This window comes from Lagenorhynchus albirostris, chromosome 13, assembly GCF_949774975.1.
Source record: "Lagenorhynchus albirostris chromosome 13, mLagAlb1.1, whole genome shotgun sequence".
Taxonomy (NCBI): Eukaryota; Metazoa; Chordata; class Mammalia; order Artiodactyla; family Delphinidae; genus Lagenorhynchus; species Lagenorhynchus albirostris.
The window spans coordinates 23,135,138-23,158,696 of record NC_083107.1 but is presented as its reverse complement, the minus strand read 5'-3'; the positions used below and the strand labels follow the sequence as shown (position 1 = coordinate 23,158,696).

The 23,559-nt window shown below is 35.1% G+C and overlaps 1 protein-coding gene and 1 pseudogene across 1 annotated transcript in view; one reads left to right on the top strand and one right to left on the bottom strand.

Annotated features, from left to right (window-relative positions):
• LRRTM4 (leucine rich repeat transmembrane neuronal 4) overlaps nucleotides 1-23,559 on the bottom strand; it is an 848,333-nt gene that overhangs the window by 110,164 nt on the left and 714,610 nt on the right. The gene's annotated exons all lie outside the window — the stretch shown is intronic.
• Nucleotides 7,623-7,944, top strand: LOC132531864 (NADH dehydrogenase [ubiquinone] flavoprotein 3, mitochondrial-like; annotated as a pseudogene).

Below are 23,559 nucleotides of genomic sequence, written 5' to 3'. Positions count from 1 at the left end.
TGAGCAATTCTGTTTATCTAAGAGTTCAGCCTCATGCTTGACTTTGCAGGTGCAGCTGTAAATTTCAGGTGATTTACAGAGTGGAAGCACACCAAATCTGAAATTATAATGGAGTTCAGGCTCACAGCATCTTTTGTTAGATGCTCTGGTTTTATGATTTGGGGTTGATGCCACCACATTTTTTTCCAAGTGCAGTAAAAAATGATGCCATTCAAGCTGAAAAGCTTAACAACCACTTTACTTTTATTGAATCTGTAGCTAATGTACTGAAATAGCAGGGGTTTTGCTGCAAGTATAATTTTGGATTTTGTCTGTGCATCTCTTTATACCTTAAAAATGGGTTTGCATTGAGGATAAGTGAGTTACCTAAAAGATCTAATGATAAAGATGCAACACATGATCTTATTGTGCTGACTGATGCCCACCTAGAATGAGTGAGAAGGAAACACTGGTTTAGAGATCATGGGGATTGTGAAGCCATCTCCTAAAAACCATCATGCAAGGCTATCTGTAGATTTAGGCAATTGCTTAACCTTTGCAGGTTTCACCTTTCTTATCAATAATTTGATAGAGTTTGTGTTGATGGCCTTCAGTTTCTTTCAAAGTCCAGCAGTGTACTCTTTTAAGGAAACTTTCATGCTTATTTGTTTGTTTCTTTATTTGTTGATTTGACACTGAATGTTTTCCTAAGAACTTTTCCCCAAAGTGATGTCATCATCCTGGGATATGGAAAATTAAGCACAGGTTTTTTTTTATTTCTATTTATGTTACAATTCTGATTACAATAAAACATTACAATTTTTGATCCCATTTGCTAATCACATAAGAAACAGTCTCTATATCTGTAGAAGCAAAGGGAACAAGGGAAAGCACTACTTTCTTGATTGTGGAGTCTTAATATAAGTCAGTATTACTTAAGGTTGAATCATACTATATGTATGATAAAGTCCCAAGGAAACCTCATTTCTTCTAATCCTATTTACATTTAACTAATAATTTTGAACACTTACTATCTCTTACACATTATCCTAGGGAATTATACGTGCATTGTTGAATATTATCATCAAAACAGCCTTACTGAAGGTCACAAGTAAATAAGAAGATTCTAACTCTGATCTTGTAATTCCAAACTTAGCAGTCTTTCATAATACCTTTTCTATTAAATTGTGCTTCTTACTACCACTCAGCACAAACTGGAGGCACCATTCAACCTAGATTCCTACCATAATCTTAGCTTTATTCCATCCTCAAAATCATTTGTGCTTTTTGGAATTGTTTGTTGTCATTCTGTCCTAGGCTATGCAAACTTTACATTTACATTAACATTCAAATGATGTTCCAATCCTCATCAGGAACTCTTAATAATAATTATATCAGATTTCACCAATTCCCTTTTCTGAATATTTTTAGTGAATTTTGTCTGCATAACTTTTGGAGGCAATCTTATGCTCTCTTATATTATTATTTTTTAAATTAGTGTTTGCTTATAAACTCCTTTTTGTAAAAAACATATTTCTCTGGCCACACATAAGATTTATAATAATTATTGTTTAACCCACCCATTCATTCAATAAAATGTTTAACGTTCTTTGCTCTGAAACATGCAAATACAATAAAGTATTCTTAATGCTTTGGAAATTCAAAGAGTAAGATAGGGTTACAGACACTCAAACAAATAAATTAAAATATTACAATAGGAGGAGCTTCAAGATGGTGGAAGAGTAAAACGTGTAGATTACCTTCCTCCTCACAAATACATCAGAAATACATCTACATGTGGAACAACTCCTACAGAACACCTACTGAAGGCTAGCAGAAGACCTCAGACCTCCCAAACGGCAAGAAACTCCCCACGTACCTGGGTAGGGCAAAAGAAAAAAGAAAAAACAGGGATGAAAGAATAAACACATAAATCTTAAAAAGAGTCATGATACAGCTGAAGTGGCAGTCATCTTTTAATCATGAAGTAACAAGCACAATAATCCAAATCCAAATCAATAAGCATGGTAGAAATAAAGGAATGAAAAACTTGGGTTCGGAGGGGTTGATAAACCACTTTTGGAGGGCAAAAAGTCATGATTTGTATTGTTTATCAATCTTAATGGTGTAAATATTCCTATTATCACTGAATTGAAATTACCAATCACTGAACATGTAACACACCACAGCCTGGGTACCTGATGACAAAAATTGAACTACTGAGCCTGCTCTAGACTATCTACTTTAAGATATCTCTATTTATTTGAAATATATTTATTGAACATCTACTACATTCTAAAAGTTATTCAAGGCATTTGGAATACATCAGTGTGAAAAACAGACAAAAATATCTCTGCCCTCATGGAGGTGAGATTCTAGAAGAAAAGGAAAGATAATCAATGATAAGCATAATATACAACTGAATTATATAATATTTTAGAAGTTGATAAGTACTATTTTAAAAAGAAACAGTAGATCACAGAAAGGAAGACAAAGAGAGTCTAGTGGCCAGAAGAGGTAAATTGCAGTAATAAATAAGATGACTCAGAAAAGATGCATTAAGACAGTGACATTTGACCAAAGATTTGAAAGAGAAGAAAGATTCAGCCAAGCAGATATCTGGGACAAGAGTATTCCAGGCAGAGAGAATTGTTAGAGCAAAGGTTTTTGGTCAGAAGCCTGGGAGGCCTGGTTGAGGAGTCACCAGGAGCAAGATGAGGGAGAGGAGAGGGAGAGTAAACAGTTTTCCCAAGTGTTTACCCATTTAATGTATTTGTTCTTCTAAACACTGTGAGGCAGGTTGAGAGCTTTAAAGGTGGAGCATAGAGGACTTAGGCACAGATGGCACATCCCACAATCATATTGCTAGAATACTTTGAAGGAAGAGCTCTGAAATCACAGCCCCCACTGCCCTGATGAACAATTTACAGGACAAGGTGTATCAGGAGGAGAAATGCCCATTGCGACCAAAGGGAAGCCTTTGTGAGAAGATTATTTCAGGATGTTCCCCGTCAGCCAAGCACACCCCTGATCCTGTGCTCGTAATCAATCCAGAGACTGTGAAATGGTCAAGTGGGGGTTCGTCTCTTCCACCTCTGTCAGCAGCATCTTAATTTCCACATCATATGAAGATTTATTCAGGCCAAGCATCTGCAAGTCACATTTCAGACTGATCAGGGCTTCACACAGCACCACCGCCCCATCACGGTCCAAGCTAATCCATTCCAGGTTCATTCACCTCAGTGATTTGCAGACAGTGAAAACCAAGGCCAGGTCCTCACAATAGGTAGAGGTGAGCTCACACATTTCCAACCCAAGATTCTCTAATTTACACTTAGGATGCTTCAAAGCTTCACATAACTCTTTGACACCAGCATCATATATCTTATTGTTCCCTAGTTTCAGAGTTTTTAGGTTTTCACTGTGAATAAGAATAGTAGCAAGGTCCATACAGCAAACAGAAGTGAAGTAACAACCCATCAACCACAACTCCTGTAGTTTGCAGTTTGGGTGCCTCAATGATTCACATAGAGTTATCACTCCATCATCTTCCAGGAAATTTAAGGTAATAGGTCAGGGAGGACTTTTAGGTTATGAGTTGTTAGGTCATCGACCATCATTGCTGAAATAACTGAAGAAAATTACTGATCCATATCTGGGACATAGATTGATATTTATGAATGCCTGACCTCATACTCTTTGACAATCCTAAAACGCTAACTCATGCTCTGTGAGATCAATTTTGCCTTAGGACTTAAACTATTCCACAAGAAAACATTTTCTCCTTAAATGATGATTAGAGCTAAAGCTATTAAAATCTTATATATTTGTGAATTTGTTATAAAAGAAAACATACACTCTAAAATTTTATCTTATTTGACAGATAGCAAAATCATATGAGATACTTTATAAAGTTTCCTTTAAAACCAAATAACAATAGAATGTTACTCAGCCATAAAAAGAAACAAAATTGAGTTATTTGTAGTGAGGTGGATGGACATAGAGTCTGTCATACACAGTGAAGAAAGTCAGAAAAAGAAAAACAAATACCGTATGCTAACACATATATATGGAATCTAAAAAAGAAAAAAAAAAAAGCTTCTGAAGGCCCTAGGGACAGGACAGGAATAAAAACACAGACCTAGAGAATAGACTTGAGGACACGGGGAGGGGGAAGGGTAAGCTGAGACGAAGTGAGAGAGTGGCATTGACAAATATCCACTACCAAATGTAAAATAGATAGCTAGTGGGAAGCAGCTGCATAGCACAGGATGATCAGTACGGTGCTTTGTGTCCACCTAGAGGAGTCGGATAGGGAGAGTGGGAGGGAAATGAAAGAGGGAGAGGATATGGGGTTATATGTATACATATAACTGATTCACTATTTTATACAGCAGCAACTAACACAACAATGTAAAACAATTATACCTCATAAAGATGTTAAAAAAAATTCTGTGAATAAATTATTGTTAGAGAAAAAAAAATTCATTTATCCTAGTCTCTTCTTTTGCTCTCCACACTGTTTAATGAAACCACAAAAAAAAACATAAAAAATCAGATCATTTTAAATCAACATTAAAATTAAAACCAGCAAATAATAACATCAGTATGCCAAAATGTAAAAAAAAAGAGTTCTGAAAACATATAATATGAATAAATCTAAATAGTGAATCTGAGGGTATTAACTTTGAAGAAAAGATATCATCCTGCTGTTGGCATATGTGGGTACTGTGTGAGGTTAAGAGACCTTGATAACAAGGCCCCCAACTGGGATGTGGGGATTCAAGAGAAAGCACAAATAATAAAAAAAATAGAGAGAGCGATAGAGAGAAAGCACAAATAATGCTGCTGTTGAAGGGTGAGAATAAATAGTAGATTTAGATAAAGACGTTTCTGGAATTTTTTAGAGTGGGAAATTGAAATAAACAATTCATAGAACTACAGTTGGTTACTCTGGTAATCATTCAATTACTCTGATAATCAAAGAAACAAATTAAGAAAAAATGAGGGGTTATTTTTATATATTTAAATTAATATTACATTGGGTATATACCCAATATAGTTGAAGTGCAGGTTAAGAGGTCTCTTATTATATAAATGTAAATATTGCAATAGGAACACTTATTAATAAGAAATATTAAGCCACATGTAGCAAAAGCATTATCAGTACACCTAGAATTTATCTCAGAAATTTGATTTCTAGGAATTTCCATTAAAAGGTTAATATTGCTTTGTGTAATTTGTGTAAAAGTGTCCCTTTAATAGATAAAAATAGGAAATGACCTAAGTGTTTAATATAAGTTAATACTTAAATTACTACCTATTTATCAATAAAATATTTTATTTGCCATTTAGAGTATATGTATGAAATTATTTGTGAAAACGTCCTTGTATATCATTAAGCTGAATGTGTTTTAAACCTGCATAGTGTTTTTTAAAAAAAAATATATGTGTATAATCAAAATATTAAATATATACATATGGGTGATATAAAGTTTATACAATGATACAGCAAATTTAGAATTGGTCATTGCATTATTTTTGCTTCTTTGCTTTCTTGCTTTTCTCTTTCCCCTCCCAAGTTTTGAAAAATAAACATACATGTCTTCTGTTCTTAAAAAACTCATTAAAACATGGGGCTTCCCTGGTGGTGCAGTGGTTGAGAGTCCACCTGCCGATGCAGGGGACACGGGTTCGTTCCCTGGTCCGGGAAGATCCCACACGCCGCGGAGCGGCTAGGCCCGTGAGCCATGGCCGCTGAGCCTGCGCGTCCAGAGCCTGTGCTCCGCAATGGGAGAGTCCACAACAGTGAGAGGCCCGCGTACTGCAAAGAAGAATAAAACAAAAGAAAAATTTACAGCGAAAAATCTTCAAAATTCTTGTTAACAAAGCATGTTTCTCTTACTGCTCCAATATATAAATGTTTCCATTACCCTTTTTGTTTGAGACACATTTATTTAGAAATTTATCAATATACATAGAAATACATAATTTTTATTCATATATTCATATTAATGTATTCATAATGAAATATTTGAATCTAGTGGACAACTTCTGGGAGTTCAAAAGTTCAAAAGTTTGCCTTTTGTAACCTCTAGGCAAAAGGTTACAATTACTGGTTTTCCAAGGCAGAAAACCTGGCATATTCAATTGTCCATATTGTGTATTTACATGTGACTTTTTACTGTCTATTTATTTTGCACTTAATCCTAACCTGTAATATGTTAAGGAAATGCTAAGGATACTGGCACAGGAGTTGAAAGAGAGTGACTTCAAAATCCTGCTTTGTCACTAATCATATCTCTTGGCTTTTTGTACATCATCTGAACTTTGTGTCTCATTATTCCATTAAAAAGCAATACTGTTATTATAAATAACATTTAACATTTATTGAGTGTCTAATACATACCGGGCAGTATGTAGTGTGTTTAACGGGTAATATATACTGCTCAAAACAACCCTATGAAAAGGTTTCTATTTTATAACCAAAGAACTGGGGGAAGCCAGAATAAATAGCTTTAAGAAAGAAACAACAAGTGACAAAGCTGGGATTCAGGCTGTTTCTGATTGCAATATCCTTGCACTCAACCCATATCCTTCACCTACTCACTAAATTAAACACAATGGTTTTTAGCCCTTCCTGCTTTATAGTTTTTTTTAATGAAGTACAATTACATGATAATACAGAAAATTGTTTTGGAAAGTATAAATAGCTATGTTTTAAATACAAATTCAATAGCAGTTACTCATCTGTATGTTGGGTTTAAAGAAGCCCCACAACACAGTCTTTTGCTAGAGAACCATTATAAACTGGCTTCCAAGACACCTATGTGAAGACATTTTCTTGGGGACTGCACAAGAGTCCTGATGTTCCAGAAACTTGAACTATTCAGTATCCGAAGGATCTGGGGACTTAAAATGTCGGCTCATATAAATTAAATTAGCAGGAAACGTTTGGTGCTGTGTAGTGCCTCTGCTTAAGTGGCTGGTAAGGTCTGGCAGTAGTGGGTATTTGTACTCTTGGAACACAATCCCTTTCAGGTTGAGAGTGTGTCCTTGGGATGTGAGGAAGCTTAGATTAAATGGTAATTCACAGCAGTGCTCAGAAAATGCTTTTTTGAATCTAGCAATCACTTATTTGTTGCTTCTACCTAAAATTGCTGTGAACTTTGTTCTTTATTCAGGGAAGTGCTTGGAAAGGGTGATAAAGCCAGCTGCCACTTTTCAGGTGAGAAACAAACGCTGAGAAATGCTATTGTCCTGAAAAGATCATGCTGAAGGTCAGTGCTCTGAACCAGATGCAACAATAGACAGTAGCAGCATGTCCTTCCTGATTGAAAGAAAAAGAAGGTTGTACTTTGAGGAGAGGGAGGGAAATACTATATACACATGTATTTATTATATTTATTATATATAGTACATATATACTTTGTATATCATAAAGCAATGATAAAATTATATATATGATATATAGTATATATATACGATGTATATCATAAAGCAGTACTCTGTAAATGTAATTACTCTGTTAAACTGAATTCTATTGATCCATGCTTGAACAAAGTAAGAATTGAAAATGAGGATCTTATTCACATATATTTGTTGACTTTGAAGGAGGTTTGGCCCGCGCCCAAGTCACGGCCATGGCGGCCTCGCTTCTGCTGGGGCAAGCTTGAGCTGGGGTGCTGAAGATTGTGTTTCTAGAAGCAGGAGCGTTTCGAGGAGTTGTGCCTATAGTTTCTCTCTCTGCAGAATCAGGAAAGAATGAAAAGAGATTGCCAACGAATCCCAAGAAGCAAAGTCCACCAAAAAGCCACCGCCCTTGCTGAGCAATTTGATACTACCACCTACAAGAATCTCAAGCATCATGACTACAGCACATACACCTTCTTAGACCTAAACCTGGACCTCTTGAAGTTCAAGATGCCTCAGCCCTCTTCAGGAAGAGAGTCACCTCGCCCCTGAGAGCTCAGTTTAAAGATTAAACTTCCTGTGTCTTTCTGCATTCTTACCTGCAAAAATAAAATCTGCTCAGCAGTCAAAAAAAAAAAAGGAATTGGAATTAAAAGAGAGAAATGTAACTTTAATAAATGAAGACATCTAGCTGGCAAGATGGATTCTTATGGTTGCAGAAAACCACGTGGTTAAGGATGGCACCATCTGCATATTCTTTTGTGTAATCTAAAGCAGATTCTACTTCCAGACTATATTTCTGCACTCCAATCATCTACTTTTGCCAGGGCAAAATTTGTCATACACCATCACATCAGTATTCAAAACTGGAAGCATTTTGTTGGTAACTTAAAACATAATCCCTCTGGACATTTCTACCTCTCACCTACCCTCCACTTTCATTCAAATTATGTTATTATTTGTAGAATTGTCCATCTCCTCCAGGTTATTATAAACTTCTGGTAAGAGAGAAAATCTAACTGCCAAGAGCCTTGTACTTGCGTGTAATCATTCAGTTCACACCATATTTTGGTATATAATTAAGAGTGTGTGTGTGTGTTTCCATGTCAGAAAATTAAGATGAAAAGGTTAGTGATGTCCTCTAGATCACATAGCTAGTGTAGCAGATATAGTAAATGAATCATGAACTGCCTGGCACTAAATTTACATTGTTTCCTCTATTCTTCACAGGTAAAAGTGTTTTATAGTTATATATCTTTGATTCCCCCCTTTCATTGGCTAAGATCAAGTCCACAGTTTTTCAAATACTAATTTTAAATAGATGCTAGTTATACACAAATAACTAAAACACTCCCCAGAAATTAACAGAAAATACAGAGGTAGAGAAAGTCATTTTCCTTACATATTTATTACCAAGTTAATTTTTCACAATTTTCTGATTATGTAGAACGTAAGACAACCATATTTCACAAGTCTAACACTCAGGCATCTGAAATACACTGGGTGACTGAATTAGACCCAAAAGTTCTTACCTATTTGTAATATCAGGTGGCATCTAATTAAGATGAAATTTAATAAAAAATAATGTTACATACTACACTCTGATTTAAAATATATATATATCTGCAAGACTTAAAAATATTTAGGCATACCTAGCCTAAACTTGTTCACTACATTTTAACATGGGAAACCAAACAAATTATATCCCATTTTTAGGATGATGGTCAGGGTTACTAAGTAAATTGGGAATATTCCATCAAAGGAATTTTGCTTAAGAGAATAAAAGTCTTGGGGAAAATATGATAGTCTTCTTGTAGTATTTTGATATGGTCATGTGGGATAAAAGTTGAACTAATTCTCCTTGTTTTTATAGTGGTAGAATTCAGATCAAAAGGCAGAACATGGAGTCGAAAATTTCCTCTTACTACATAACCAAGTTGGTCAAAGACAGAATGAAATACCTGGGGAGTATAAATTTCTTCACTCCTTGAATTTTTTATGCAGAAAGTTAAAAACCATTTGTTGGGGATTTTTAAAAAGGGATTTCAGTGTCAGACAGTGCTTATAATCCCATTGAAATCTTGATTATTACTTATGTTCTTCATATTCTTGTAGGAAAGAATTGTTACTGGGATACTGACAACATTCTCTACCTTCATTCCTGGTTAGGTTATGTTGCCTCACCACACTCTCCCATAGCACAAGCAATCATTGTGTAGCACTTTGCACACATGTTGTTTTCAGAAGTTATTTAGCATGTGTGTTCAAATCCTTTCTTTCACTTTGGACTATATACACCATGAGGGCAAGGATCATGTCCATCCTGATATTCATGGTTTACCCACTCTTGTGGAGGAAGAAGTGGGTCCCTTTTTCAGAAGCCACTTCTAGACATTCTCTGGTAGTGAAAAGGAGTCAAAGACCAATAGAGTATTGATGCCAACAACACCATGAGATCTAGGGGATGGGCATGGCCCACCTATCTCATGGGTTATTTTGAATGAAGTTTATAAAATTAAAGTCTTTTCCAAAATAGCATTTTACTTTTTTGTACCTAGTTTTCATTCACCTTTGTTACTTTATCAGAGAGGTTATTATCCATTCATAAAAGTCTTATTCCTAATTTGAAGAGGTCAGTTTTTCTAGGCTTTTTCCTAACTTCTCATTAAGCATCTGGGTTAACATTATTTTGAGCTCCCTCCCATAATTGCTAAAAGTCAAGGTTCAAATATTTTAGAATCAAGGGGATCACTAAGATCCAACCTTATTTTAAAGGACTAAATTAGGCAGAAATACACATACTTAGGATATAGATATTGACTAAATAAAGGGCAAAGACTATACATTTAAACAAAGAGAGAGAGAGAGATCTGTTATTACCTGATGACCCTGTTTAGTATTATATAAAAGGAAGATGTATTAGCACTGTCACATTGCATATTACTAGACAGCAAGTAAGAAATTAAATCAAATTTATCTTTAGACCTCTGAAGATTAAGGTTAGAGTCCAGAATACTATATCACATTATGACAAATGTTGTATATATCAAAACTCCCATATTCAAATCATTTAAATTCCTTTGAAGAAGGCACATGTTACTCTTAGGGTGATCAATACAAGTTTCACAGAAGACTTTACTTAGCAGCTGGAGTGAAATGAGCAGGCGGGGGAGGAGTCTTGGTAGGTACTATACCACATCCATCCCTGAATGCAAACAAAATAGAGGAACTTGGTACTATTCCTTCCAGAGCAGGATAATGCTCTTGCCAAAGAATAATCCCAATTACCTACCTCCTTTCAAGATTTATCCAAAGTTAAGGAATTAAATTCTTTTGAGGATCACTGAAGATTTCAGAAGTTAATTTAAACCTCTCTGTATGCACTTCAACTGCGGAACAATCTCAGTTCCCACCATCCTTCTCTTCGAAGCCTTGACAAACTCACCAACATGAAATGATTATGATGAGCTCATTTTGAACATTTTCCTCAGGGTTTTCATCATCTCTGCTGGTTACCTTTCTTTCCTTAGAGCAAATTCAATTTCCTTATGACTCAGCAAGCAACATTGGATCGGCCCTTCATCTTCTTTTTCCTAAGACGAATTTAAAATCTTTCTCTTCCAAACGACAAAACTTGGAAAACTCCGCTGCAACCTTTTTCAAACAATCCTTGATTGATGTGTTATGTTGTGTCACATCACTTTAGGTAACTCCTGTCTCCTTGCATTGTACCCATCAATGACCAAGTGAGAATGATGGACTGAACTGAACAAGAATCATTAGGATGTAATGTGATGCTTGTTGGACAGGTTTCTTTGAGGTTTTACAACAAATTCTGCCAATGAATACAAATATGAAAACTTCAGATCATGTTTGCAAACCAAATTGGATACAAATAAGGCCAAGTATAAATGATTTAAAGATAAAATGCCTGGGACATGGCCAAAACTCTGGAAACACTTTTGCTGTTCATTTCTTCTGGGTATCTTTGGTGAGGATGATGTGTGTTTATTTTATTTTTTTTGTTTGTTTCCTTTTATGAATGTTAGAAGTTAGTTACTATAATAAATTCTTTAGAGATTTTTCAGTTGGGGAGATATTTGCCATTAGGTTAGTGTGCAACTGATGCTACAGTGGTCCAAAAACCACAAACAATATACTCCCATCACTGTTCATAGATTTTTCCCTATTTGGTAACACCACTTTAGTATGTAACCACTAACTTAACCTTTTAAAATAGGGTGCTCTTGTCAATTTATAATTTTTGGCACTATGAGGCAGATGTTGTCTGGAGTAGAATATGTTTTCTATCAGACATATACCTTCCTATAACACACACAAGTACACATATACATATATATCTCTTGTCATTCTAATTAACAATGGAAATTCCACCAAAGTCCCAAGATACATAGGATTGAGGTTTTAATGGCTTACATAGCCCTAGGAATTTTCTATAGGTTAGCTTCATGAGAACTTCTTATTAATTCTTACTGCCAAGTTAACCAAAAAAAGCCCTACAGGATCAGTTCATGTGTGGGAACATTTCCTGTTGATACAGATGTTCTGTCTTACATTGGGCTAATGTGAGTATCACAGGTTGAGTCAGGAAAGAAAATATACAGTCATCTGATCGAATTAAGTATTTTTTTCAACTGAACTCAGTCAATCTATAGTAAGATTTTAGACATAGACTCTCATGCAAAAATCTCAGAATAAAGGTAGATTTTTCTGATATTATTATTTTTTACTTGATTGATTAAATTAATAGCTCATGGAGGCATCAGATTTAAGATCCAGTCTGTACTCCTACATGAATCTGAATCACATTTATTAAAATTTCAGTATCTTCTATCTACAGACATGCCATGGTCAGTTTTCAACAATTTTCTTCTAGTGTGAACAGGATAAGAAAAAATATCTCTCATTTATATAGCACCTTTCAATCAGAATGTTCTTTTTTTTTTTTTTTGAGGTACGCGGGCCTCTCACTGTTGTGGCCTCTCCCATTGCAGAGCACAGGCTCCGGATGCGCAGGCTCAGCGGCCATGGCTCACGGGCCCAGCCACTCCACGGCATGTGGGATCCTCCCGGACCAGGGCATGAACCCGTGTCCCCTACATCGGCAGGCGGACTCTCAACCATTGCACCACCAGGGAAGCCCCGGAATGTTCTTTGTACACTGTACATGGTTAATTTTTCCTCTCAAAAACACGTATTAAACTCCCACAGATCTATTAGCAATTTCAAGGACCTATTTTAGGATTATGTTAGAGAAAGGCTTTAGCAGAATAAGAAAGCCTGGTATAGCCCTCATTCAACTTAAGGAAGTTCAAGCTATTTTTATATTGTAAAGTTCTATGCAGAAATATTGTTAAGAACATAATAAAAAATATCCAGTGGATTTGCAATAGGCAATAAGTAAGAGGGAGCCCTGTCACTTAAGTAAAAAGAAGCCTAAAATTTTAACTGAGTCAGATCCAGATGAAATAGCACGAAGTAGACCTCTGATCTTTTCTGGGCAGTCCTTCTTTTTGCCCCCATTAAATCATCCTTTGCCTCTTCCTATTCTCGAGTACTTGAATTCTTGTTATATTTTCACTGGTCACCCTATTAAAATTGCTTTCAGGAAAGGACAGGGAATTTACTCAACCCTATACATGTGCAAGTGTTAACAGTTTTATTTGACCTCTCTGGGGTTTTATATTTTAAAAGCTAATAAAACTTGAAAGTGAGGAATATAATTTCAGGTAGCAAGTTGAAGAGACTGAGCCTTCTCTTTGCCTTTCAGATTGTATAACAGGATAGTCACCAGTTTCATATATTCTTTTTACGTTAGGCTTGTCTTAACCTTATAAATGCAGACTGGCAAGCTCTGAAATCTCACAGGATGGTTTGGCTTATTCTGAGGCTGATTTGAAAACTGAATTAGAGGTGAGAAAGGGTAGATGATTGATATTTTTTAAAAAGGTCAGATCTTTTTGGGGAACTTAAAAAGTGTCTGCCAACTTCAGATATACTTAAGTACATGGTTGGCATTATGTGTGATATAAGTAAATGTATGCTATTAAAACCAAATACAATATAATCAAAGGCAAAATGAATTTATTTAACCTAGGAAGTAGAATTGAGAGTTTATATTGCATGATTATAAGATAATTTGAAAGAAAACTACAAACTAAAACAATACCCAAGGAAGGACAACAAAATATTCTAGCAGGCAACAATGTATAAATTAATAATAATAATGATAAGGAACTAGTATTATGAATGTGCACATTATTTCACACATAAATTTACAATTACCTTCTTATAATATGCCCTTCTAGGTGAGTGATAGTGTAATCCATTTAGGACAGAAAGTGAGACATTTTCAATATAAATGGAAAGGAAAAAGAGATTTAGGGAGATAGAAGACAATTACCCAAAATTGAATTTTGTCAGAACCATAGATTAACAGTCCTATCCTGGGAGAAGTATCCTGGAATCTTTAATGCTCACTATTAGCCAGGATCATTCTTTTATTTTTCACTGGGAAGACATATGATATTTTATCCTACTGAGGTCTTCCAGTGTTTACTGTTTGCTCAGCATTTTTGCATACCAATGCCTTTTACTGCCTTCTCCAGGAAGAATATATAGTTTACATTTGGATCTTCAGAGTTGCTGAGTAGTCTGACAAAGTCTTTTTGAAAAGGTGGTGTGCTGAGCCATATAATAAGAGATATTATAACCGTTTCTGGCATCTCTCTTGGAGTCCTGCAGGACAGTACACTGTTGAATAATGATTGCATGAGCATAGTCAGATCACCCCCAACTCCATCCTTAGTGTTTCCCAAAAGAAAAACTGAAATCTTTGGATAAAATATTTTCTTTGGGAAAAAAAGAAGCTATTGAGAGAGGTTAGATAGCAAGTGCAGGTATACAGCAGGGCAGGTGAATGAAATTTGTCCAGTATCTTTGATTCTACTGCTAAACAGAGTGGTGGCTGATTCCTTTCCTATCACTTTCGATCTTTCATTTTTCTCCATTTGTACACATGTCAAACTTCATGAAAATGTTGTAACTCAGCTGCTCCCCAATAATACACAATTTAATCATCCTATCTTTGTACTAATCTGTGTTCTCTGAATGAATCCAGGGACACTGCTTCTGATTATGTGTACAGAGTTCTACATCTTACAGACTACATAATTAGATTGCAAAACAGTACAATGTAGGTTATAAAATCATTGAAAAAAATCAGCACAACCTCAGCTTGGTTATCCATACTTTAAAATGGCATATTCTATACTGTAGAGAACAAACATTGTCTCAACTTTCATTTCATATAGAGTTGCAAAGGTAGAAAAAAAATGAACTTCCACTTAAATATTTAAAACACCCTTTTGCCAAATTTGCCTTAGAAGTTCAGATTACTGTATCTGATGCACAGTAATAAGATATTAACATTAAAATGATTTCTAGTCCAATCTCTTGATATTATAGATAATGAAACTGGACATAAGTGGAGTTGAGGATTTGACTAACATTGTATAGTAGTTATTAGAGCATCTAGAGTTTATACTATAGTCTACTTTTAACCAGTAACTAGTTTAGCAATCTAAATAGTCTTACCATATCTTCTAGTCAAGTATATCTCAAGTAAATTCCTGTATTGAATTAAAAATTCTGTGTTTCTGCCATAATTTATGCATCCCACTTAAGCATATAAAACTTGTAAAATTGTGTGGTAGTTGGATTCTGAGGTGGTTCACCAATGATTTCTTCCTCTTTGTACTAATGTCCTTGTATAATTGAGTGGGCAGGAATTGTAACTTTCTTCTAACTAATAGAATACAGCAGTTGATGGGCTATTACGCATGATTGTAATTTTTGCCTTCCTAACAAAAAGCCTGCTTCTCATTTTATGAACTGCCCTATGAAGAGACCTGGGTGGAAAGGAACTGAGAGCTACCTCTGACATCCAGCAAGGAATTCAGTCTACCATTCACACAGTACAAGGAATTTAATCCTGTCAACAGCTGTTTAAGTAAGTTTTCAAGAAGATTCTTCCCCAGTCAAGTGTTCAGATAAGTCCTCAACTTAGGCCAACACCTTGATTGAAGCCTTGTGAGAAACCCTGAAACAGAGGACCCAGCTATGCCATGCCTGGACTCCTGACCCACAGAAATGGTGAGGCAATAAGTCTGTTTGTTTTAAGCTGTTAATTTTGAGGTAATCTGTTATGCAACAATAGATAACTAATACAATTTGCTTTTGAGTAAAATAGCAAGGTACAATGTTTAAAGGAGATAAATCTTGTCTACAATCAAGGGAATGTAACTGCAACATACAAACATTAAGTTTTATCCATACTTCAGGGTAGGTTAAAATCAGTCATGAAACCCCTATTAAAATGATCATAAAGCAAGTGCACAACCATGAATTAGTAAAAGCAATAATAAAAATGGAATTAATAATAGAAGTAAACTATAATTACCTTCCAAAATGTCTTTACACACAACAAATGCTTCTTTGAATGTCACTCTTTACTTGCCTATAGATCCCCTTACTGAAGTGCTCAGAGTGTCATCTCCAGGAAGCCACCTGTGACCTCCAGTGTCTGTGTATGATCTTGGCTTAATTTGCCCTCCCTAAGAATTTACTGGTTGTGTCAGTTATGAAGCACCTAAAATATGTTACTGATAGTACTGGTGGGAGCATAAACCCATATCTTGCCTCCCTAATATGCCCCTCTAAGTAAGTGAAACTTCGTGAGGTCATGTATAATATCTTTTACCTCTCTAATATCAGCATAATATATAGACATTTATGGCAGACAAGATGCTTACATATCTGTCTTTGTAGGTTATGTTGCTGATGTTATCAATAGAAATAATCTGTCTCTTTTATTTAAGGGAAAATTCAAATATCAAAAGTTTTCAAGACATGAGGAAGTCCATTTGCCTTATAGTAGGAAATTTGGTAGCATGTTTAGTATTTTCAGACCTAGACCCTCCTTGACACTGGTGTATTTACCATCACCTAGTCAGTTACCTATGCATTATACACAGCCTAGTTGTAAAACCAGCTCTGAAAAACATAGTTAGTTCCTCTGAGCAATTATTGATTTTTCTTCTGGAATTCAGGTAGCTAATTAGACTAACACCTTACCCCATCTTTAAATTTTGTGATAGCCTTGTGACCCTGGCATGAGTGAGACCAACATGCTACTAGGTAGTATTTTGCTATATGACCTTATGCTTAATCATCAAGGTATGCTGCTTGAAGTCACAAATTTTACTAGGAGAAACACGTGAAACTGGTTGATAGATTGATACCCCAATCCTGATGCTAAAGCATTTAAACACAAGAGGACTCATGAACAGTATACAGAAAAATTTAAGTATTGATTACTTCTTTTGAAGGTCAGTCTCCTCTAATCCTTTGAATCTGTTGAAAATTTTTAAGGTTAATTACTCCTAATTTAATAGCAAATCATGTTTGTCATAAACAAGATTTAATAAAAATTTTAAAACTGAGAAAAAAGTTATAAATACCAACCAAAAATCTACCTCTCATAGAGAATCATTGTTAGTATGTTGGAGTACTTTATGGAAAATTCAAATCATACTGTATAGGAAATGTTTGTGTTTTTCTTTGGACATTGGCATATAATTTTTCTTCTGTCTGGAAAATTCTTCCAAACATTCTTTGTCTGCTTAAATCCTACTCATACTTCTTGTCTCATCCTAGACAACAACTGAGGAAGTCTTGACAAGTCACAGTTGACTTTGACTCAACAAGCTATGCTCACCAAATTTTTATTGTGTTCCCTTAGTACCTTTCTCTTTTATCTCAACACATACACACACAATATCACATTTAAAATGCCTGATTCTTTGTTTAACTCTATACCTAGGCTAAAATCCTCATGAGAGCAAGGACAATGTTTTGCACAAAACTGTACTGCCAAAATAGGCATGTATCAAAATAGTAATAAACATTTCATAAACAAATGTCTGGGCAAATGAATGGCCTGTTTTAATACATAAATTAAATTATGAGTATATTTGATGATGATCAAGTATTGAGAATAATATTTTGAATAGCTGTGTAATATTCCATCACATGAATGGACCATTCTTTATTGTGAAATTCTTTTTTGTTGGTGGTCATTGATGCTATTTCTAATGCTTTGCTATTTTAGATAGCAATTCAGTGGTTCATTTTGTAATATAATCCTAATCTCTTTCTCTGATGATTTCCACAGAATATATTCCTACAAATAGAATATTTTTAAGGCTCCTGATGCTATTGCCAGATTACTTTTTTGGAAAGATAAATGATTAGTAATGTTAGAAGTGGGTATAATTTATTTCTTTTCATTTTCTTATTTTATAGGTGACAGCATCAGATTTCATATTATAGTTATGTGATGAAGGTCAAATATTCTGTTTGTGTATTTACAGCTTATCTGTTACAATAATTTACATGTCTTCATTTATTATAATATTTCCATTTCTCATCTATAGATTGTCTGCCAGTATCCCTGGTTCATTTGTTTATTGGAGTGGCATGTGATTTGTGGAATTATTTTTATGTCTGTATATTCTGCTACACAATGGCAGAAACTAGAAGCTTCTACATGAGCCAAGTAGCATACAGGTTAAAATAAACACATGTTCAGATCCACCAGAGGACAGACAGCGGAAGCAAGGAAAAATAAAATCCTGCAGCTTGTGGAACAAAAACCACATTCACAGAAATATAGAGAAGATGAAAAGTCAGAGAATATGTACCAGATGAAGGAAGAAGGTAAAACACCAGAAAAACAACTAAATGAAGTGTAGATAGGCAATCATCTAGAAAAAGAATTCAGAATAATGATAGTGAAGATGATCCAGGATCTCGGAAAAAGAATGGAGGCAAAAATTGAGAAGATGCAAGAAATGTTTAAGAAAGACCTAGAATTAAAGAACAAACACTTAAAAGAATTAAAGAAAAAACAAACAGAGATGAACAATACAATAAGTGAAATGAAAAATACACTACAAGGAATCAATAGCAGAATAACTGAGGCAGAAGAATGGATAAGTGACCTGGAATTCAGAATGGTGGAATTCACTGCAGCAGAACAGAATAAAGAAGAAAGAATGAAAATAAATGAAGACAGCCTAAGAGACTTCTGGGACAACATTAAACACAACAACATTTTCATTATAGGGGTCATAGAAGGAGAAGAGAAAGAAAAGGACCCGAGAAAATATTTGAAAAGATTATAGTCAAAAATGTTGCTAACATGGGGAAGGAAATATCCACCCAAGTCCAGGAAGTGCAGAGAGTCCCATACAGGATAAACCCAAGGAGAAACATGCTGAGATACATAGTAATCAAATTGGCAAACATTAAAGACAAAGAAAAATTATTGAAAGCATCAAGGGAAAAATGACAAATAACATACAAGGGAACTCCCATAAGGTTAACAGCTGAATTCTCAGCAGACACCCTACAAGCCAGAAGGGAGTGGCATGATATACTTAAAGTGATGAAAGGGAAGAACCTACAACCAAGATTACTCTACCTGGCTAGGATCTCATTCAGATTCGATGGAGAGACCAAAAGCTTTACAGACAAGCAAAAGCCAAGAGAATGCAGCACCACCAATCCAGCTCTACAACAGATGCTAAAGGAACTTTTCTAAGTGGGAAACACAAGAAAAGAAAAGAACCTACAAAAAAACAACAACCCATAACAATTAAGAAAATGGTAATAGGCACATACATATCGATAATTATGTTAAATGTGAATGGATTAAATGCTCCAACCAAAAGACACAGGCTCACTGAATGGATAGAAATAAAAGACACATATACATGCTGTCCACAAAAGACCCACTTCAGACCTAGGGACACATACAGACTGACAGAGAGGGGATGGAAAAATATATTCCATGTAAATGGAAATCAAAAGAAAGCTGGAGTATCAATACTCATATCAGATAAAATAGACTTTAAAATAAAGAATATTACAAGAGACAAGGAAGGACACAACATAATGATCAAGGGATCAATCCAAGAAGATATAACAATTATAAATATATATGCATGCAACATAGTATCACCTCAATACATAAGGCAATGGCTAACAGCTCTAAAAGAGGAAATCAACTATAATACAATAATAGTGGGGGACTTTAACATCTCACTTACAGCAATGGACAGATCATGCAAACAGAAAATTAATAAGGAAACACAAGTTTTAAATGGTGCAATAGACCAGAAAAATTTAATTGATATTTACAGGACAATCCAACCAAAAACAGCAGATTACACTTTCTTCTAAAGTGCACATGTAACATTCTCCAGGATAGATCACAACCTGGGTAACAAATCAAGCCTCAGTAAATTTAAGAATATTAAAATCATATCAAGCATCTTTTCTGACAACAATGCTATGAGATTAGAAATCAATTACAGGGAAAAAAGAAACATAAAACACACGAACACATGGAGGCTAAACAATACATTACTAAATAACCAAGAGATCACTAAAGAAATCAAAGAGGAAATCAAAAAATACCTAGAGACAAATTACAATGAAAACACGATGATCCAAAACCTATGGGATGCAGAAAACACAGTACTAAGAGGGAAATTTATAGCGATACAAGCCTACCTCAAGAAACAAGAATAATCTCAAATAAACAATCTAACCTTACACATAAAGGAACTAGAGAAAGAAGAATAAACAAAATGCAAAGTTGGCAGAACAAAGGAAATCATAACGATCAGAGCAGAAATAAATGAAATAGAAACAAAGAAAACAATAACAAAGATCAATAAAACTAAAACCTTGTTCTTTGGGAAGATAAACAAAACCACTAGCCAGACTCATCAAGAAAAAGAGGGAGAGGACACAAATCAATAAAATTATAAATGAGAAAGGAGGAGTTACAACAGACACCACAGAAATACAAAGCATCCTAAGAAACTACTACAAGCAACTCTATACCAATAAAGTGGACAACGTGCAAGAAATGGACAAATTCTTAGAAAGGTATAACCTTCCAAGACTGAACCAGGAAGAAATAGAAAATATGAACAAACCAATCACAAGTAATGAAATTGAAACTGTGATTAAAAACTTTCCAACAAACAAAAGTCCAGGACCAGATGGCTTCACAGGCAAATTCTATAAAACATTTAGAGAAGAGCTAATACCCATCCTTCTCAAACTGTTCCAAAAATTGCAGAGGAAGGAACACTCCCAAACTCTTTCTATGAGGCCACCATCACCCTGATACCAAAACCAGACAAAGATACTACAGAAAAAGAAAAATAAAGAGCAATATCACTGATGAATATAGATACAAAAAGCCTCAAAAAAATACTAGCAAACAGAATCCAATAACACATTAAAAGGCCCATACACCATGATCAAGTGGGATTTATCCCAGTGATGCAAGCGTTCTTCAATATATGCAAATAAATCAATGTGATACACCATATTAACAAACTGAAGAATAAAAACCATATGATCATTTCAATAGAGGCAGAAAAAGCTTTTGACAAAATTCAACACACATTTATGATAAACACTCTCTAGAAAGTAGGCATAGAGGGAACTTACCTCAACATAAAAAAGGCCATATACAACAAACCCACAGCAAACATCATCCTCAATGGTGCAAAACTGAAAGCATTTCCTGTAAGATCAGGTACAAGACAAAGATGTCCACTATCACCACTATTATTCAACATAGTTTAGGAAGTCCTAGCCATGGTACTCAGAGAAGAAAAGAAAATAAAAGGAATACAAATTGGAAAAGAAGAAGTAAAACTGTCACTGTTTGAGATGACATGATACTATTCATAGAGTATCCTAAAGATGCTACCAGAAAACTACTACAGCTAATCAATGAATTCAGTAAAGTTTCAGAATACAAAATTTATGCACAGAAATCTCTTACATTCTTATACACTAATGATGAAAAATCTGAAAGAGAAATTAAGGAAACACTCCCATTTATCACTGCAACAAAAAGCATCAAATACTTAGGAATAAACCTACATAAGGAGACAAAAGACCTGTATGCAGAAAACTATAAGACACTGATGAAAGAAATTAAAGGTGATACAAACAGATGGAGAGATATACCATGTTCTTGGATTGGAAGAATCAATATTGTGAAAATGACTATGCTACCTAAAGCCATCTACAGATTCAATGCAATCCTTATCAAATTACAAATGGCATTTTTTTACAGAACTAGAATAAAAAATCATAAAATTTGTATGGAGACACAAAAGGCCCCAAATAGCCAAAGCAGTTTTGAGGGAAAAAAACGGAGCTGGAGGAATCAGACTCCTTGACTTCAGACTATACTACAAACTTACAGTAATCAAGACAGTATGATACTGGTGCAAAAACAGAAATATAGATCAATTGAACAGGACAGAAAGCCCAGAGATAAATGCATGCACCTATGGTCAACTTATCTATGACAAAGTAGGCAAGGATATACAATGGAGAAAAGGCAGCCTCTTCAATATGTTGTGCTGGTAAAACTGGACAGCTACATATAAAAGAATGAAATTAGAACACTCCCTAACACCATACACAAAAATAAACTCAAAATGGCTTAGTTACCTAAATGTAAGACTGGACAGTATAAAACTTTCAGAGGAAAACATAGGAAGAACACACTTTGAAATAAATCACAAGATATTTTTTGATCTACCTCCTAAAATAATGGAAATAAAAACAAAAATAAACAAATGGGACCTAATGAAACTTCAAAGCTTTTGCATTGCAAAGGAAACCATAAACAAGACAAAAAGCAAGCCCTTAGAATGGGAGAAAATATTTGCAAATGACTCAATGGACAAAGGATTAATCTCCAAAATATATAAACAGCTCGTGCAGCTCAATATTAAACAACAACAACAACAAAACAACCCAATCCAAAAATGGGCAGAAGACCTAAATAGACATTTCTCCAAAGAAGACATACAGATAGCCAAGAAGCACATAAAATCTGCTCAACATCAGTAATTATTAGAGAAGTGCAAATCAAAACTACAATGAGTTATCACCTCACACCAGTTAGAATAGGCATCATCAGAAAACCTACAAACAACAAATGCTGGAGAAGGTGTGGAGAAAAGGGAACCCTCTTTCACTGTTGGTGGGAATGTAAGTTGATACAGCCACTATGGAGAACAGTATGGATGTTCCTTAAAAAACTAAAAATAGAACTATCATATGACCCAGGATTCCCACTACTGGGCATATACCCAGCAAAAACCAAAATTCAAAAAGACACATGAACACCTGTGTTCATTGCAGCTCTATTTACAATAGCCAGGTAATGGAACCAACCTAAATTCCCATCGACAGACAAATGGTTAAAGAAGATGTGGTACATATATACAATGGAATATTACTCAGCCATAAAAAGGAACAAAAGCAGGATGGATCTACAGACTGTCATACAGAGTGAAGTATGTCAGAAAGAGAAAAACAAATATATTAACGCATATATGTGGAACCTAGAAAAATGGTACAGATGAACCAGTTTGCAGGGAAGAAATAGAGAAAAAGATGTAGAGAACAAACCTATGGACACCAAGGGGGGACAGTGGTGGTGGTGGTGGGGTGGTTGTGTGTTGAACTGTGAGAATGGATTGACATATATACACTAATAAGTACAAAATGGATAGCTAATAAGAACCTGCTGTATAAAAAAATAAATAAAATTAAATAAAAAATAAAATAAACACATGTTCATTTATTTGTAATGATGCACACATGACGGGCATGTATTTTTCTGAAATAAAGTAGATAACTATTCCTATGGTAAAACTTATGAGGGCTTCCCTGGTGGCACAGTGGTTGAGAGTCCGCCTGCTGATACAGGGGACATGGGTTCATGCCCCGATCCTGGAAGATCTCACATGCCATGGAGCAGCTAGGCCCTTGAGCCATGGCCTCTGAGCCTGTATGTCCGAAGCCTGTGTTCCTCAATGGGAGAGGCCACAACAGTGAGAGACCCACATACCCCCACCCCCCAAAAAAGAAGAAAAAAGAGAAAAAACTCACGAGACAATAAAAGATGTGTCTGCTGCAGATATCAGCTAATTCCTACCATGTTCTGATTTCTTCTAGGACCTTAAGAGAAAT